The 13,795-nt window shown below is 42.6% G+C and overlaps 1 pseudogene; it reads right to left on the reverse strand.

The window, feature by feature from the left end:
* Positions 1-13,795, reverse strand: part of LOC121548087 — a 121,713-nt pseudogene that overhangs the window by 36,626 nt on the left and 71,292 nt on the right.

Here is a 13,795-nt window from a genome sequence, read left to right on the forward strand (position 1 = left end):
TTCCTCTGGCTGTGTGAAATGTATCAAGAGCAGACAGCAAAAGCAAGAGCGCTCTAAAGACTAATGCCTCGGCAGAGACATTAAGCACAGAACTAGACAGAAACAGAGATTACATCCTGGGAGTGACTTGAATAATAAAAACCTGTAGCTCCTTCAAGGAGGAATTGAAGTTTGGAAGGTATTTGCACGCAGCCAGTCATGTACGGCGTCGCCAGACACACTCAAGGTTCCTGGGTCAATTACCTAATTACCCGGTTTCAATCAAGGGCAGTGAATGAGAAAGTATCAGATGACAGGAAAACAAAGTGGATTTATGGATAGGAGTGAAGGGAGAAAGAAACAGGACTGTTATAATAGGTGTCTTTGGTCTCATTGTAGGATATAATGAAAATAAACAAATACCTGCATAGTAAATACCATAACATTGAGTATCACTCTATTTTAGCGAACACTAATGTTTATTTACTACTGGAGAACAGAATACACTGTTCCGCCTCTGTCATGCATGGGTATATACAGTTGAAGTCGGAAGTTTAAATACACTTAGGTTGGAGTCATTAAAACTCGTTTTTCAATCACTCCCCACATTTCTTGTTAACAAACTATAGTTTTGGCAAGTCGGTTAGGACATCTACTTTGTGCATGACACAAGTCATTTTTCCAACAATTGTTTACAGACAGATTATTTCACTCAGAATTCACTGTATCACAATTCCAGTGGGTCAGAAGTTTACATACACTAAGTTGACTGTGCCTTTAAACAGCTTGGAAAATTCCAGAAAATGATAGGCTAATTGACATAATCTGAGTCAATTGGAGGTGTACCTGTGGATGTATTTCAAGACCTACCATCAAACTCAGTCCCTCTTTGCTTGACATCATGGGAAAATCATAGGAAATCAGCCAAGACCTCAGAAAAGAAATTGGAGACCTCCACAAGTCTGGTTCATCATTGGGAGCAATTTCCAAACGCCTGAAGGTACCACGTTCATCTGTACAAACAATAGTACGCAAGTATAAACACCATGGGACCACGCAGCCGTCATAAAGCTCAGGAAGGAGACGCGTTCTGTCTCCTAGAGATGAACGTACTTTGGTGCGAAAAGTGCTAATCAATCCCAGAACAACAGCAAAGGACATTGTGAAGATGCTGGAGGAAATGGGTACAAAAGTATCTATATCCACAGTAAAACGAGTCCTATGTTGACATAACCTGAAAGGCAGCGCAGCAAGGAAGAAGCCACTGCTCCAAAACTGCCATAAAAAAGCCAGACTACGGTTTGCAACTGCACATGGGGACAAAGTTCGTACTTTTTGGAGAAATGTCCTCTGGTCTGATGAAACAAAAAAAGTGGCCATAATGACCATCGTTATGTTTTGAAGAAAAAGGGGGATAATTGCAAGCCGAAGAACACCATCCCAACCGTGAAGCACGGGGGTGGCCGCATCATGCTGTGGGGGTGCTTTGCTGCAGGAGGGACTGGTGCACTTCACAAAATAGATGGCATCATGAGGAAGGACAATTAGGTGGATATATTGAAGCAACATCTCAAGACATCAGTCAGGAAGTTAAAGCTTGGTCGCAAATGGGTCTTCCAAATGGACAATGACCCCAAGCATACTTCCAAAGTTGTGGCAAAATGGCTTAAGGGCAACAAAGTCAAGGTATTGGAGTGGCCATCACAAAGCCCTGACCTCAATCCTATAGAAAATGTGTGGGCAGAACTGAAAAAGTGTATGCAAGCAAGGAGGCCTACAACCCTGACTCAGTTACACCAGCTCTGTCAGGAGGAATGGGCCAAAATTCACCCAATTTATCGTGGAAAGCTTGTGGAAGGCTACCCGAAATGTTTAACCCAAGTTAAACAATTTAAAGGTAATGCTACCAAATACTAATTGAGTGTATGTAATCTTCTGACCCACTGGGAATGTGATGAAAGAAATCAAAGCTGAAATAAATAATTCTCTCTACTATTATTCTGACATTTCACATTCTTAAAATAAAAAAGTGGTGATCCTAACTGACCTAAGACAGGGAATTGTTACTAGGATTAAATTAAACTGAGTTTAAATGTATTTGGCTAAGGTGTATGTAAACTTCCGACTTCAACTGTAGGCAGGTACATGATGTTGAAACAAAGTAGACTACATCAATGACATAAGCAAGCACACTGACATAATAAGCCACAAGCCCAAAACTATGTTGGTTCTACTCATTCACCTTTTGTAGGTGAAAAAATCCTTATCTGAAACTGTTAACATATCCAATTAGTACATTTTATAGGCTAATCCAGGCAGAAACATCAACACTCCTAGCAAGTACCTCCTTCCTGATGGTTCTAGTTGGCTTCATGTGTTCATTTCTCACTTTCAACCACAACTTTAATAATTAAAATAAATAAAAACTAGCAATGTGTTACCCAATGTCCGCAAAGTTGAGTCATGCAAAACAATGCACAAAATGTTCAATAATCCAAGTCTTAATTTCGGGAAAGATCATCAGGGTGCTAATTATGCAAGAAAGTTTTTAAAACCCAACTGGCATTATCAGAACCTTTGAGGACAACACACTGCAGATAAACATTGTTAATGTTAAAGTACAAGTGGAGGCAGTGCAACAGATATAGCTTCCCTGATGCCTGATAGGTGAAAGCAGTATGTCCAAGGCCTATCCTTTTTTTCAGATTAGTGGAGAGATGTAGGAAAGGAGACGAGAAGAGGATGCCACTTTAGAGTTGCGATGCATCCTTGACAGTCAGTGAAATAATATGATAACATGACTCTGATCAGAAAGAACCAACGTCAACAATCCCACTATCTTGATCTTACTGCGTAAATAGAATGAACCAAGCTTTGGACACAGAATTACTTCAAAAGGTAAACTAGGGTTTGAGTATATTTCTCCTGCTTCACACATGTACAAGTGTGTGGTGTGATTTTAATTTTTTTGCAGAGACACCCTCGGAGAGTAGGGTCACGGCCAAGGATCACTCAGAATGACTTAGGATGACAGAATTACTTTTCCACTGGAGCAACTCAAGTAAGGCAGCTACTTCAGTCAAGGACACATTTCTTCAGCGTCCTAACCTGCTTGAAACCTCCACAGATATAGCAGTGGTGAGTCCCACCCACTTCACACCCTACCACCCTTGATTGTCTCCTCTCTCTGTCAATTAGTGGTGGGAAGTCATGGAGGTGCAGGTGGGTTTTGCTGATTAAACAGCATCTAGGCCAGGCAGTTAGGGCTGCTTGATGGAGGAGGCCTAGTTGGTGCTGTGGACTGATGTCTCAGGAGGAGGAGAGTTCTCTAATTAAACAGGCAGCTGCTTTGCAAGTGTGTGTGTGTGTTGCGTGTGTGTGTGTGTGTGTGTGTGTTGCGTGTGTGTGTGTGTGTCAAGGAATGGGGATGCTATACTACCCACCTGGGCCCATTATCTCTGGACAAATCCGGTGCTTGCTGAACACCACTTACCTTTGATATTGGAAAGGGGACAGTGTTTTTACCATAAATTATGCACCACTTCCTGCCTGAAGATAACACATCAAGATACACTGTACAGTAAAGCAGACCTTGGTAGACAGTAGAGCAATAAAGAAGAGAGTAAGATTGTGAGGACTACCCTGCTACTAAGCACAGCTATTCTGCACAGTAGTTGTAGAATATCTTGGCACTAATTGGCACAGAACAAACACCATTATTTAGGATACTGCTATATGCATACGTGAACAAAATATTAGGATTCACATTACAAGTATTGGGCCGATGCAATTTTACGCTGCAATAGGCATGAATTATCATCCTCATACCAACAGCGATGTCTAAATATTTGAAATGCTTCTCAATTACAGATGCGGTCTGAACATGAACTCGTCTGACCCCCACCCGCAGAGAAAGTTAGCGTGGGTGTTTCTTCCACTGCGGGAGCTGATCAATTCAGCTAAACTGTTGGGAGTGCAATTCCTACACGTAGCCTAGCTCTAAAACATCACGTCAGGCTTCGACTGAAGTCTGGAGACCATCCCAGGATACACTGCGGTAGGCAGCAGCAGCAACCTAGGCAGAATCTAGCCGTGCTGGGCCGTTGCTGCTCACCAGTGGAGAACATTAAGAATCCTGATGCCCCTCTCCTGGTGGACTCCTTAGGCTGGTTGTTAAGGGAGCTGCTTCTCCTCCCTCAGCCCTCTGAGTCTCAGTGGTCATCCTTCAACAGCCCCCACAGAACAAAGCCTATTGCTAGTGATGCATTTGTTTTTAAAGGTTACTTTGCTAGAGTAGAAAAGACACTGGCAATGTTGAAAAGCTTTGTGACGACAGCAGCACTGCAATTTCCACACCTCACCTATGAAACCATCCACTGTCGTCTGCCTGCCAGCTGTCTATAAGCAAACACCCGACTCTAAATTCACTCCACAAATACAAAGAAAAGACGAATGTAGAATGAAACTGTTTTACGGTTTCATTAAAAAGTCAATATTTATATTCCGAGCTAATAAAGCAAGGCTATCTAAAGCTCAGAGCGAATAAAACAAGGATAAAAGTTGACCAACTATGTAATTAGCCAGCATGCTCCCTAGGTCTCACCTTGTCTTAAAACAACACGCCGCTAATTCATTCCGCAGGCATTACCACAGAACCAGAGCACTGATGATAAAGACTACACTAATAATTACTGGATTAGGGGCCTCTGAAACAAGGAGACACTATGAATTCTTGAAACACCGTTTCTCCCTCAAAACCCAGAGACAAAATAAGGTGGCAAGAAAAAAGGCTTTGGATCCCCCCTTTCAACTGACTTAGTTTTGAAGATCCTTGGAATCCGTAAAATAATTGCATTCATCTTTTTAAAATGTTGGCTTCGATGTTGGTTGTTGGAGTTCCTAATTAGTGTAACTGTCCATTTGCTAATGTACTGATATTTGTAAACATGATTAATTATTATCCTTGTAACGAGTCACACACCTTTTTATTCTGCTTAATTGGTGAGCTTCAAAACAGTAATAAACTGGCATTAGGGTCTAGCCTGGCATTAGGGTCTAGCCTGGCATTAGGGTCTAGCCTGGCATTAGGGTCTAGCCTGGCATTAGGGTCTAGCCTGGCATTAGGGTCTAGCCTGGCATTAGGGTCTAGCCTGGCATTAGGGTCTAGCCTGGCATTAGGGTCTAGCCTGGCATTAGGGTCTAGCCTGGCATTAGGGTCTAGCCTGGCATTAGGGTCTAGCCTGGCATTAGGGTCTAGCCTGGCATTAGGGAGCCAGTTTGATTATCTATGCTCATCTCCTTTCCAACCAATTTCATTACACTTCCTGTGAATGATCCCTAGAAACAAACAAACTAGAGAATTCCAAATCAAACTAAATCATATTTGATTTGGGAGGCGTCAGCAAAGTAACTCGAGTCTAATTCAGGTGAGCAGGAAATAAGACATTTATGATATACAATTTTACTCTGACTATATGTAGCTGTTGGCATTTTTTATTGCCTGTAGGTAGACCTGGATATACATCCAACATAATATCTGTGTTGATGTCAGCTTCTTGAGGTCAACAGTACACCTCCACATGTCCGTATGCCTGTGCTTATAGGCTCATTCCACCCGCAGGAGCTATAAAATATTATCCAACATACAGCTGCTACATAAGCTACCAACAGCTGCTAGACAAAAAAAATAAGTGAACGCCAGCACATAAAAATGCACTTTGGTTAAGACTTTCTGCTTTCATCTTTATATGGAATACAATTCGGAAATGAAATTGGGATCACTCATGTAGATTGGGCATGGACACCTCTCTGGCCAGTCAGGAGTATTAGCTCCTCTGCAGATTGGTCCGCCAGTGAGCCATTCTAATGAGTTTCACCCTGATGCACCCCATATTGTCCATGCTCCATCAACATAAATGTTAACACTGTCTGCTTAGCAACAGTGGAGACCCGGGGGCCACGAGAGCCAGTCAGAGGATCCCAGGCCGTTCGGCCCCTGGCCTCCAACCACAAAGAAGAAAAGGTTAGCATGGTCCAGGCTATTGATATGGAGCGTGCAGAGGCGTAAGACAGTGCAATATGCAATATTGATGAGGGTTCTCTGAGGACGTAGAGGGCTGTGAAGGAGCTGTGAGAGGGCAAAGGGGCTTCTTGCCATGATTTATTTACACCAATCAGCTTCATGCTGAACTTAATCAATAATGGAACATACACACATTAGTTCATCACCAGGTGCCACGTCTGAGCTGATTACTTCCGTTTCTCCTAATAGCACATCTCAGCTTGGGACTGCTTCTACTAATATACTGTTGGGAGTGCAATTCCTACACGAAGCCTAGCTCTCGCTTTGTGGACATTTTAAGAGTGTCAGTTGGCTGACAAATAATTAACCTCAACTTAACGTCGGAAATCATAGCCAAGTACCCCGAGGCAACATAACCGCAAAACAGCAGCACCAAAGAGTATTAATCCAAATTAATATATTCCGGAGAAACGCAGAAAGCGATGGAAAGATCACGTTCACGTCCATAATTTTCTAATGGGGAGGCTTTGTGCAGCCTGCCACAAAGTGCAGTCCCTGACAAGGCACATATGTCACTGGGACAGCAGTGACCTGCCTGGCACCAGCCTGCCTTTCCGCCACCATGGAACAAGGGCCTGGGCATTGTGTGCATGGCCATCCAGGTTACACCTGAGGGGGCAGACCGAGGGGACCCAGCCACTCTGGAAATAGGGCACTTTGAGGAGTGACGTTCCATGACCGGCAGAGAATGTGTCCGCCTAACCGGGCTACGAGCCGCTTACAGGATAAATGGCGGGAGACTACTGTCGGATGGGGGATGTGAAGCTGGAGGAATAGGAAAAACAACATTATTGCTTTTGAGAGTGTGTGAAAGTGGCTTAGCAGTAGTCAAAGCACAAGTAACTATTTGAACTGTGGCGTGTCTCCATAGAAGCCAGTTACTCTTTGAACTGTGGCGTGTCTCCATGGAAGCCAGTAACTTTTTGAACTGTGGCGTGTCTCCATGGAAGCCAGTAACTTTTTGAACTGTGGCATGTCTCCATGGAAGCCAGTACAGCGTGGCAAAGGTTTGGTTCTTAAGAGGACTGCTGTAGTCTGAGTGGAAAAAGCCAGTCTTGATTGGTCTTACAATTAACCTAATCTACTTGATGCCTAAATGAGTCCCAAAGAATGTTGAGAAGTGTGCACAGAGAAGTGTTCACAGAAGTGTTCACAGAGAAGTGTGCACAGGAATAATTTTATTCCAGGTGTTTGAAAATATACAGTATTGACTTATTTCACCTGACTTTTCCCTCCCAACTTTGTGCAAATGTGAAAATCAAAAGAGTAGCTTCAGTAAGCATACACTGCAGTGTCAGTCTAGAAATTCACTAAGTGCCAGTCAAATGGTGTCACTGGTTCATGTGGTTCAACTCCAGCCAGAGGGACACTGACCACAGTGTAAATCTAGGCATGTACATAGAAGACTAATGTTAATATCTATAATAATCTAGTCTAACTTGTACCAAGTCTTATTCTGATCAAAACCTTTATGACAATTCCAATTTCTAAAAACCTGTTTGATTCTAGCTACCCGTGTTGGGCCTGTCAGTTTATATTGTGAAACTGAAATCAGTGGTAATTTCTCTTTGGAGGACATTTTTGTCAGGTGGTGTTTCAAAACAATTATTGTCCCAAAACTATTCTGCTATATCTTCATTTATTCATTCATTTGTTTACAACGCGACATCTTATTTCCTTGAAAGTGGCACAGGCACCTATTTTCTCTGCGCTGTTATCACAGAACATTGCACACCATTTTAAACATAATCAGCAAAAATGCAGTATCTGTAGAAAGAAAACCATTGTGTTTTACCTCATTTGACATTATCCGAGGTGAATATAGACACACCTTATCCATCCCCCACCAATACCCTACCTCTGGAAGGCTGTTTGTTTCTTTCTTCATGAGCTGCGTTATCTTGCAAATGAGAAGAATATATCACAAAATGAATAATTTCTGCTTTTAAAGTGCTTTGACTGCAGAGAATGTATTGAACAATGGAGGCCTAGAAATAAAGGTGTTACATTGTGACAATTCACCAAATCATGTTTTCTTAATCCATAAAATTATTCATATTCCATATTCAATCTCAACTGAATATTAAAGTAGAAATATAAAATGAACAAAAAGGTCCCCGTAAATCAATGATGCTTCTCTTGCAGCATAACGCCTGTGCTGTTGATACATTTAAGCCTATGCATACAACCCGGGAATAACACTTGGCAGAATCCTCATATGCATGTTATTAATGCAGATTTGAAAAATCCCTCACCCATGGTATGAATTCTCTATCTTCCTGAAAATGAGGGTCTAAAAAGAGTGAGCAAACTTCCTCAAAGACATGCTAATTGCGTTGTTCATACTAGAATTCCAAAGTTCCTAAAACTGCTGCTTTTATTTTCTTCTATTTCCCACCATAACTGATCACATAACAGATTTGCGCAATCAGCCACTCAGCACGCTTGCCATAGTCCCGCAATTTGAAGTTGTTACCTGAAATAGCCACTAACATTTTAACGATAGGTGCATTGCAACTAGAAAATAGAAACCACCACACTTGTCCTAGGGAAACACTATCAGGGTGAGTTTTACTAACAGAGTAGGAGATACAGCCGATATTGAGTGGCTAAGACTAGAATTGAGGGGGGTGTCATTCTCCAGCTGAGCCTAACCGAGGTGAAATTCCACTTCAACGATAAAGGAATTTACAGCTGAACAGCATGAATGAGCACTTGAATCTGTTGACAGAGGCAATTATATTCAAATGTCTCAGCCTTCAGACCCCTCCCTTCAGGTAGAGATGGGAACCTCATCAGGGTTCTGGTGATTGAAGATCAATTGGAAAGAACCGTTCAGATGCAGAATGAGAAGTGGAGACATGGAGAGACTAGTCCCGCTGAGGACAGTCATTTTCTTAATGAATGTACCGTAGACATGAAAGTAAGATGGATTCATAACCGAGGTGCATTTGCTCACAATTGTATCATTAAGATCCTGGAGGAAGGAAAGTTCATCTCCACCATCAATACAAATATCCAGTCTGGGGACCTCTAGGCCATACAACCAACCGCTGAGGAATTGAGCCTTTCTTTATGAATACCTTGTGTCATGTAGGTTAGGAGTCATTGCCTTCATACTTCAAAATATAGCTAGTAGAGAAATTGAAATGGCAATATTGTTACCCAGCCGAGAGGACCACCTCAATAATGTTCAGTACTGTATGTACTATATTGTTGTTTCTGCTTGGAGCTGCTTTCTATGTGTTTCAATTATTTAAAAACTCAATCATGTCCAAGAAGTTTACCTTGTCTCCGTCCACTTTGCCCTTAATGAACTCGGACCTGCAGGGCCTGGTCCAGAGTGAGGCCTATGCCCTTGAGGAAATGTCCGTACTGCATGTGACCGCCGTGGCGGAGGTGGTGGCGGTCCCTCAGCGACCGGTGGAGCTGCCTCATAAGTCAAAAGTCAATTACCTAACTCTACCATGGCGACAATGCAACCAAAAAGCTGCAATGAATGAACCGTTTCATCCACCAATGACTCCATATTTCCATCTGTGCTCTCTGAACGCACCAATATGCAGTCAGTTTGTTATGTGGCCTGCAATATCATAATCCAGACTAAGCTAAAAACGTCCTCCTGATTTTTTCTAGACCTGGCATCCTTATCACTTAAAGCTGTGGTGGTACTGTGAATACAGCTCAACATCATGTAAAGCACACACACACACACACCTCTACATACATACATATCATTATTAAATGGCTCATAAGAGGAAAGCTTATTTAGTAGCGCTGCAGGAGAGATGAGCGGCGGTGCCTGTCTAGCCCAGCCGTCTGGTGATCACAAGGTTCTGGATTAGCCACTCTGAGCCTAAAGCCAACTCTACAGGTGCCGATTAGAGAGAGAGAGAGAAAATAGAAAAATGTAGACCCAAGGCCACAGCCAGCCTCTTCCATCTGTTGAGCACCACTTCACAAACAGCTTAAAGCCCTCTCGTTCTCATTCGTTCTCACATGACAGGACCAAGTAGTAGAGGAATGTCTCGCCAGTGGAGCCAACAAAGCTGCTTCCCTGATCGACTCCTAGCTGTGGTATAGTTTCAATTTCCGGTTCACCTCCATGGCATGCCTGCGTCAGCACACTTAAAAAGAATGATGTGTGATTTTGCCATTGAGAAATTGAGTACTAAATATGTTTTGTATAGAAAAAGAGAATATTTAAACAAAGCATTGTGGGTGACATTTCCGGTTGGAGTAGAGTCATTTGATTGAATGGAAATGTTCTTGTTTATGCGCCAGATCTTGCTTTAAAAGGGCTACTATTTACAAGTGGAAACATGACTTCTGTTTGAGAGCGGGTAAATCTGAAGGACGAAATTAGCATTTGTTGACGGGCCACTTAATTGGAACAGCAGTGGTCTCTGAAATGGAGAAAGTGAAGAATGCACAGCGAGTCTGAGCTGAGCTGTGGCCTTGATCAGTTTAATTCCCCCTCATAGAGACCACAATGGTTCATTAAAACCCCTTCGGAATCCCTTCTGAATGTCAATGTAGAGAACGGTCTGCCTCGCTAATGCATTGGGCATGACATTGGGCATGAAATGCGAGGACTATTGCCTCAAAAGTTACGTTTCAAGCAGTAATTCTTGTGAAGACATTTGCCAAAACTTATAAGCATGACATGACCCTGTGCAATCAATGGACAATTATTGAAAAAGGTCTTTAAGATGGTGAGAACTAGCTACTTGTTTTAGTGGTGATCTTTAGGATGTCTGATTACGGCAAGCAGTGATGTAGTGGTAATAAAACAGTTGGGTAAACGCTGACCGCGTATTTCTGTGGGTAAAGTAAAGCTCCCTATGCGATCAATGCATTTTTCCATAAAAGGTGGGTAAACGCTCAAGCAAAAAAAAAGAAAGGGTGCGTAAAGGGCTTCACCACTTCACCACTGATGGCAAGTGATGGAAACCAATACTGAGATAGGTGGACAGAAAACTACTGCTATGACGGTTTACATTTCTGTTCTGATATAACCAACGTCCTCTCCATCTTCCTTGTCCTCCCTAGTATAAATGTGTCCTTTGTGTTTCAATGCATACTCACCGGATCGATCTGCTCCAAAGAAATTTTACCAATACTCTTCTGTATGTTGTAGTCCTGACCCATGTAGCCATGGCTACAAGGACAGCAATGGACCAACAAGAGAGAGGTAGAGAGAAAGAGAAAACAGATTACAGCAGTCTATCACAACAGTTCCAGAGAAAGAACTCATTGTCATCATTAGCCTAAAAAGTGCTACAGCAGGACATGGATCGGTCTCAGGGTCCATTTAGGACTTTGGGTCCATTGGTTCCATCACCTGGGGCTATGATAATAACAGCTTACTCTCAGCAGTCGTTGTATAAAACGTGTAATTTTACTATACAGGAAGGTAATTGTACCTCATAGAAAGCTATTGTTGCACTATACAGAAATACAGTCAGACGTATTCATTGAATGGCAGCTTGCAGAGTCATTTTGCGCAATTTCTATAGAGAAGTACATTTGGTGCACACCGGGGGGCAAGAACAATATGGTTTCATGTGTTTTAAGCGGCTAAAGCGCCACTGAATCAAAACCAGTGACCAAGTTTCTGGAATAAATCAAAAGTAACATTCATCCTGCATGTTTTCCAGTTGTATCCATTTTTATTGTCCCTCCCAGCAAAATGTTACATTGGTCAAGATCAATCCCACTGATCGATATCTGTGTGATTGATTTCCCAGTGCCTAGCATTTGAGCAGGAGCCCTCCATAAATTAACTGACTTGTCTTTGTGCAACGTTAGTGTGCCTTGCCAAATAATAAACTGATCAACGGAGACAGTCCCCTTTTATTGGACTACCTCTAATATTACCCTGTTAGCAAAACAAATAGGGTTACCTAACTGGCTGGAAATTGCAGGAAGATATTCAAATTTACACACTTTTTGCGTACTCTCAAATGGCCTAATTTGGCCCTCTTGGATTGATGCCATGGGTAAAGGTCAAAACCATAATTATCCTCTGAAAGCTTTATACATTTTGCTTTATACCCTTTGATCACAGAGCCCCTACCTTCTGGCACTGACCTAATCCAGGTGACCAAGAAATTGAGACTAAATGCCATTTGAAAGGCCACTCGATGAATGGAGCAAAAACAGCCAGGTTACAGGCTAATCAGGTTTGTAAAACCATATCCTGTGTGACTTTGATTGGATGCCTTGACCACCTAATCGCCCATGAGGCAACATTTACACAATATATTGGGTCAGATGGCGATCATTTAGAGGAAATGTGATTAAACAAGGTCATTTAGGCATCACTAAAACAGTGTAAACCTGAGTAGGGCTAAAAGATCAGTGCCATTGCCTCTCAAACACAAGCTTCCAAACCATATTGGCACACTTCTTAGATGAGGACATTTAATCTCATTGATTTATCATGTTAACTTAGGCCAATATCTAATAGCTTTGTAATTTCATATAAAATTATTCATATGAATTATAATACTGTATATTTAATAAAATATGATGCAGAAATGATTCACAACGTATGTAGTATTCATTTCTTGAGTTTTCCTAGTATGCCTTACAATTCTAAAGGAGAGGTGGTGCACATTACAGTCAAAATATTGTAAAGGGGATCAATGATACACTGTAGAAGCTGCCTTTTTAAATCTGTTAAGTCACATTTGTGGCGCCCAGCGATACAAAGACAGCCTTAGCCGCAGATGAAACCGGACCCTTCACTGGTAATCTAGCTTTTACCACAGAAAGTCTCAAAGTGAAAGGGAATCAGCTGTGGGACCTAGCGACCGACGGTCCACTGAATACTCAAGCACGGGCTTTGGGCTTATGCTGCCTGCTCAATTCTGATGGAGTGTGGCCCTGCCAGCTATCGCTTCTGCGTCCAAGTCCTCTTGTTTATCCGTTACGATTCAACAGCTGGTTTGCTTGAGGACACAGGTTTGTTTCGTGTGCACAAGCTGGCCCCATGACACTACCTTATCTGGTTGCCCCAGCATGCATAGCCTTTCATTGGAACACAGTGGGAACCGTTCTGCAGTCGAAACAACCTCTGTGTCGGAAATGACGCATCCAATTAAAAGAGGCCTCAATCGGGCTCCATTAAAAACGAATAGACACCGCTGGTTGGTAGAATTGCCTTTGGGGAAAGCCTCCATTGTTCAGCTCTCCTTTACAATCATTGGCAGGTGCAGGACGGCAACAGGAGGGCTAGATGGCCAATGAGAGGCAGGTGGAGGGGCTTTAATCTAAACCAGGACTCCCTGGTGGGTCCTTTCCTGAAAGCCATGACAGGTTTGCACCTGTAGGGCCCAGGTTGGATCATTCCAACACAGAGCGAAGGGACTACGCTAGAGGCGATTTCAGAAAGCCATTGAAAGAGAGCATGTGTAGAAGAGTTTGATGGAGGAAGAAAGAAAGAGAATGCAGAAAGTAGAGAGAGGGGGGATGAAAGAGTGGAGAAAAAAGAGTAAGACAGTGGGGGGGTAAAAGAGTAAGACAGTGAGGGGGTTAAAGAGTAAGACAGTGAGGGGGTAAAAGAGTAAGACAGTGGGGGGGTAAAAGAGTAAGACAGTGGGGGGGTTAAAGAGTAAGACAGTGAGGGGGTAAAAGAGTAAGACAGTGAGGGGGTTAAAGAGTAAGACAGTGGGGGGTAAAAGAGTAAGACAGTGGGGGGGTAAAAGAGTAAGACAGTGGGGGGGTTAA

The sequence above is a fragment of the Coregonus clupeaformis genome, chromosome 31, assembly GCF_020615455.1.
Source record: "Coregonus clupeaformis isolate EN_2021a chromosome 31, ASM2061545v1, whole genome shotgun sequence".
Taxonomy (NCBI): Eukaryota; Metazoa; Chordata; class Actinopteri; order Salmoniformes; family Salmonidae; genus Coregonus; species Coregonus clupeaformis.